Consider the following 6473-nt stretch of genomic DNA (forward strand, 5'->3'; position numbering starts at 1 on the left):
AGAATTATGCTGCTAGCCCTCCTAGTTTTTGAGTTACACGACGTTTTGTAACTCCAAAAAACGGCGTTTTTCGCCTCTCACCGCGATCTAATTCTGACTGCTCAAGTCTCTGTGTTTTAGACACCTGCCCCCTTCCCAGGTGGTGCAATCAGTAATGACATGGCTCTGCAGCTCACACGTCGTGGGTTCAATCCTAGCCTCTTCTGCTGTTTTTATTAGAGTTGTCAGCTTTTTCACCTTTTTTCAGTTATGTTAGAACCAGTTTGGCTCACTGAGTAGGTGAAAAGTTCCAGCCTCTTCTGCTCTTTTGGAAGAATTTCAGCTCTTTTTTAGTAAAAATTTCATCTCCTTCACCCCTTGTCAGCTACAAGCTCAATTTTTTTCAGTTGTTTAAAGCACAAATTTCAGTTTCTTCACCTCTTTTCAGAACAAAGTTCTTCTTCTTCACCTCTTTCCTGCTAATTTCAGCTTGTGCTCCACAGTGCACATTTTTCCTCTCATCATATCTGTGTTTGTGAGCAGAACTCATTTGGCTCAGAGGGTTGAGCAGCTGCCGTGAGACCTGGTGGCAAAGGTTCGAGTCCTACCTGTGACAGTTGCTACACATCTTCCCCGCTTGCATGCACTCTGCTTTCTTGTCAGCACAACGTTCTGCTTCTTTGTCTCTTTTTTGCAGAAATTCTGCTGATTCACCTCTTTTCTGCAAAATTTTCAGCCTTTTCACCTCTTATCAGCACAATTCTCAGCAGCTTCTGCTAATTTCAGCAGAATTGTCAGTCTGTCCACCTCTTCTTTGTGAGAATGAGCTTGACTCATTGAGAGTGATTTTGGCTCAGTGAGATGAGTAGCTGCCTTGAGACTAGGAGGGCCAGGTTCGAATCCTGCTCATGGCAACATTTTTTTCACCACTTTTCAGCAACAATTTCTCTGTCTTTACCCCTTTCAGTAGAAATTTTGGCTTTTCACCACTTTTCAGCAAAACAATTCTGCTTCTTCACCTGTTTTCAGCAGAATTTTCAATTTCTTCACCGCCATATAAGTTTTGCAAGTTTTCAACTTTTTCAGCTTTTTCAGCAGGCAACTTCAGCGTTAAGGCATCCACACAGCATTTTCGCAGGAAATGCAAATTTTTCTAGTTCTATATCTTCTTCCATAATAGATAACTGTACACCATCATTGCAATCTAAACTTCAGCTCAGCTCAAGTTTGAAGTCAATTGGAAACTTTTTTCTGAATACACTCAAATTCTTTTTCATATTTTGTAAATTAATCAGAAATGCAAAGACATATCAATGTTTAAAACTCACATTGATTACAATTCATGACTGATGATTGATAAATTACCTCTAGGTGTACGGATGCCCATATACAGCATTTAAAGCTATTGTATACATTATATTATCTACTCTCAGTTTATCATATTAAATCTCAACTTATTAGTTACGAAACCTTTTTCCAAACACATCAGCACTAACCAAAATCATTTTGTTGACTTATATAAAAATAAATTTGCCATATTAACGTTTTAAACATTTCTATCTAATGTCATTTAAACCCCTTGTATAACAACAGTTGGACCTCCAAATCTTTTAAGCTTTCAGTTTTTTCTAAGTGTCACACATTAAATAGTTTTCATCTCTTTCAATCAAAAAGTTAAACTGCATTTTTTTAAACGTACCAGTAGCATTAATGGAGACCAAGAAGTAACTAAACATTTAAAACAGTTATCAGTAGAGAAGAAAGAAAATAACCCATTTCAGCATTTTTAGTTCAGATCAGAATTATTGTTCTGATTAAGGAAACAGTCAATTTTGCCAACTTATTCTCCTGATCCTCCAATTTTCTTTTTCCAATGTGATTAAACCAAATTCAAGTTTGTGGGTTTTAAAAAAAAATAAAAGCAGATACACATTAGGATGTTCAAACCTTCTGGGGTTTTCTTTTTCTTTAATCAGTTCAAAACATGGAGTAATTTTCATTTCTGGATTTCACAGAGTGAAAATCCAGGTCAAATATACAATGTGTTATGCTGAGATTTTTATGAACAGCTATCTGCACTGATGTTTACTGGGTACATGTTATGTTGACGTCCTCCAGGACGCAAACACAAAAACCTGTTTTATTCTGAATAAATGTGTGAGATGGCCATCAGGCCTCTATATCCACCTCCAGGTTTTAGTGACTACTTGGATTGGGGAGTCTTATTTAGAGCAATGTGTGTCTCTTTGGTTAATTGCTCAACTGAGCCCGTTTTTGTTCAGTCTTTTTCTAACTGAACTTTCACATTTAACATGCTAACTGAAGCCTGTAGAGTGTGAGATGTAGCTCTTTTATTTTCTGTATTGTACAATCTGACTTAGGGTGAATTTGCTGGGATTTCCACTCCTAGAAAGATTGGTGACTGTGTTGCATGTTTTGAATAATCTTCTTCAGAGTAGACTTTTTGTGTAAGCTGATAGGGAATGAAAAGAACTATAAAAAGCTGCTGTGGTTTTAATTTTCCAAGAGAGGTGTCATGTATTTAGCAATAGCAATACATTGTTTAGTGACACTACTTAGAAGAACACCAAGTGTGATGTATGTGCGCATTGATCCACCTGTGCTCTTCCACAACATGTTAAAAGTAAGTCACTTTCCACTTAAAGGGTTGTTGTGCCTAAGTAGCCGAGTTATAATGCTCCCAAGACACCTATAAGCTATTGTCATTTTTGTAAACAGAGAACTCATGTACATTACAGGTGGCAAATTATACACAGTAAAATTCACTGAGTAAATTTTACTCAAATTGAATAAAATTTTACTGTAAGAAAGACAGTATTTGTTCCCAGTCTAAATGGAGTAAAATTTACTCTTATGGCAGAGTTATACTTTCAGAGTTAAATATACTCTATTTAGGGCAAATATTTTACTCTATATGATGATAATTTACTCAGTTTAGTATAAAATAAAAACAACTCCACCATAATTTCATTCTAAATAGAACAGAATTTTACTCTGAATAGAATGTAATTTTATTCTAAATAGAACAGAATTTTATTCTGAATAGAATTATAAATAGAAGAAAAAATAACTTTTCACTCACTATGTAATTGTATTACAATCATTCACTGCAAGGTTTTAAAGGTACAATAAATAAATCAGAAAAATATATTTTTATTTTAACAGCCACCTTTATTGTTCAGAGGAAACAGTGTGGTACAATATAAAAACTGGAATCACCACGACTGTATGACACCTGTAAATCAAATGCTTTACAACAGAAAAGCTCTTTGGCATAAATTACACGAGGTCCGTCTCTTTTACACAGAACTTGAAAATCATTGAAATGCTCATTGAGACACACTGTTTGCAGTGCAAAAGTAATCAACAATAACCTCTCATCCTTCACAACAACATTGTAGACCTTGTGAAAAACTGGCATTTCAAAATGGACTTTTATACAAACAACTAAATCTGCACCATAAATATTTCCATGGTGTTTTGCCCATCTAACATTTAACACCTTGGTGTTGATTGGTAGCTGAAGAGTCTCTGCCATCTCACAGCCCCAGTCCAATGCATTTCAAGAAAGCATGTTACCTGGTCCAGTGGTCAGTCTTTTGGGGTTTAAATGTCTGCCAACTGAAAGCAATAGGACTTTGATGTTTTGTTGCCAACGTTTTAGTTACGTTTTTGAAACTTTTCAATTGTTTTTTTAAAGAAGCTGTGCTTTGCTTCATTGCATATGCACCAGCTATGCAAAAGTGGTCCTGTTTTAAGTATACGTGTACGATAATGCATCATGAACTGATGCTTTGGTAGCAGCTTCTTGTGTGGAAACAAACTTTTGGATAACCTGTGGTGTTTGGCGATCAGGTGTTTCAAGAAAATAGTGATACCTTTTGATAACACTGCTGAAAATACAATATTCACTACTTGAAACAACAGCAGTAGCAAATACCAGTGCTGATCGTTTGGACAAACTAAGTCTCCAAAGATGAGTGGTAGATGCCGATGTAAACACCAGGACTGGATGGCATTTAACCCCAAGTTATTTGAGTCCTCTCCCAACTTCGCTGTAGGTGGTTTGTTGTTTTGTTCCATGTAGCCATAATTAAAGCTCTTAATTCTCGTGTCCACTTCCTTTGATGTTGTATACTGATCTATTGCATGTAACATAATCAGTTTCATTTTATATTGTGCGACTCCTCCAAGATATCGTGCATAATATCAACAGAGAAATGTTCACATGTATTGAAGTACTGCAATGAGTTTAGAATGCAAGACTGTTTAACACCCATCGCATTAGGAAGTCAGGATTTGCCTCCATTTTTGGCAATGTTCAGCATGAAGTGCTTGAGTTCGCATGATTATCTTGGGTGAATCCTCTGTAAACTCTGTCTGAAAGTCCTCCTTCTCAGCAAGACAAAGGTGGCAACAATATCTGGTACTAAATGACTCTAGAAAACCAAACAGACAGTGAAGACCAAAGTTGTCAGTAGTAACTTGGACAATAGTTCCATGTACTGGGTCATCATACAGGGCAATCGTAATTCCATCCCTCTCCAGGATTTTCATATCCTTCACAATTGGATCAAGTATCTTAGAGAAGCCATATGTTTGGGATGATGAACTTCTTGGCAACTGTGAACATAATAAAATTGCAAGGCAAAGAAAGTTAAATGAAATAAATTGAACAAAATAAACCTAAACAGTTGGTATAGCAGCTATTATAACATCATCCCCAAAGCTTGACTGATTCACACTATGAAACATGCAGGAAATGTTGATGTTTTTTACTCACCACATTCCAAAAATGATCTGTAGGTCAGTTGGCCCTCAAAACAGATGTACTTCTGTTGTTCTCTGCACTTCACTCGCACAGCTTGCATCCTTCATGATATGAAAAGGATATTTTTAAATAATTAGATTTACTACAAATACTTACAAAATTGAACAAAACACAGGCACACACAAAACACATAGGGCTTAAGAAACATCTAAAACTGCACACTTGTGCAGACTGCAACCATGTATGCTTTTCAATTCGAGTAAAACACACGTGCTTGCTAAACTAACACCAGTACACATAAAAGATTCACTCCATTAAACACACATGCTCCTAACCAAAGATCAGGCGAAAACAGTCGTGTATGCGACTCAATTCAGAGTAAACCACACGTGCTTTCTAACTGAACAGGTGAAACATCCACAAACATCAATCCACGATAAAACACACATCAGGTAAAAAAGTCAATTTTCATGACTCAGTTTGGAGTAAAACACATGTGCTCACCAACCTTTTTTGGATAAAACATTGGTGCACCGAATTTGCTAAAAACACACTACCCTGGTCAATTATACTACCTAAAGCAGCTATTGAGCAATGCTAAATTTAGTTTAGTGATATATACCTTAATGCTGTCTGTGAGTAGTCTAACGACATTAATTTAGCAGAAGCTAACGTAAGCATCAACCTTGCCAATTATGCAGCATGTAAGACCCACAAACTCTCAAGCCGTAATGTTACAGACCTTTCAAATAAACAGAAATTCCCCATTTTATCCTAAATTAAATCATTATTGAGCACTTTGCTCACTTACCTGGCGCACTGCTGACAGTTGTCTATGTTCCACTGCGGGATAGTAGCAGAAACTTAGGAAATGGTAGTGGGCGTGGTCATGACATATTACTCCAATGGAATTTCCTCTGTTTTTTTGCTCCAACTCTGGCGGCCAATCGAAATGATTACAATCCAAAATGAGTGAAAATGACTCTTTTAGAGGAAAATAATGTTAACTCTGGAAAAATTACTCTCTCCATTTTCCTGTGTACAAGGCATGAAAGCAGCCTGATATCAGATAGAAGTGTTGCACTTCTATTTTCAGGCAGGGTAGCACAAAAGAGGAAAGAAATGTAAATGATGCCTATGTGTCTTGACTCAGCATGTGATGACAATGTATCAGAAAAGCTGAGAATAATTACTCTAAAGCAGGGGTCTCAAACTTAAATGAGCTGTGGGCCAATGCTGGCACTGTCATCCCATTGGAAGGCCACTTTAGTGTTCAAGTAGTACAGTAGTGCATTTAGTATTTAATAAAATAAAAATGCAGACATAAGTGTACACATTAGTTTTTGACTCTCTCACTGAACTAACACAGCTAATCCCTCAACATGTTTGTAATCTCTGCTCATATTGCCTTCATAATAAACAACAAACAGATCCTTCCTAACAAGGAAGGATTTGTTTTTAAAGAACTGAATTTAACATTGCACTCAACAACAAACAAATCCTTCCTAACAAATAAAGGAACTTCAGGTAGTGTTTAACTAAAACACAGAATCTTTATTTGAAATAAAGTATGAGATTGTTTGGTAATTCTCCGAAAAACACCGGCTTAACAGAGGTAGTGGCAGTATTATTACCAGTTTATAGACTGGCAGTTTTAGCATAAATAAATACGCCGGGTTCGTGCTGTTCTAAGTGAATGAGC

This window comes from Oreochromis aureus, linkage group 12, assembly GCF_013358895.1.
Source record: "Oreochromis aureus strain Israel breed Guangdong linkage group 12, ZZ_aureus, whole genome shotgun sequence".
Taxonomy (NCBI): domain Eukaryota; kingdom Metazoa; phylum Chordata; class Actinopteri; order Cichliformes; family Cichlidae; genus Oreochromis; species Oreochromis aureus.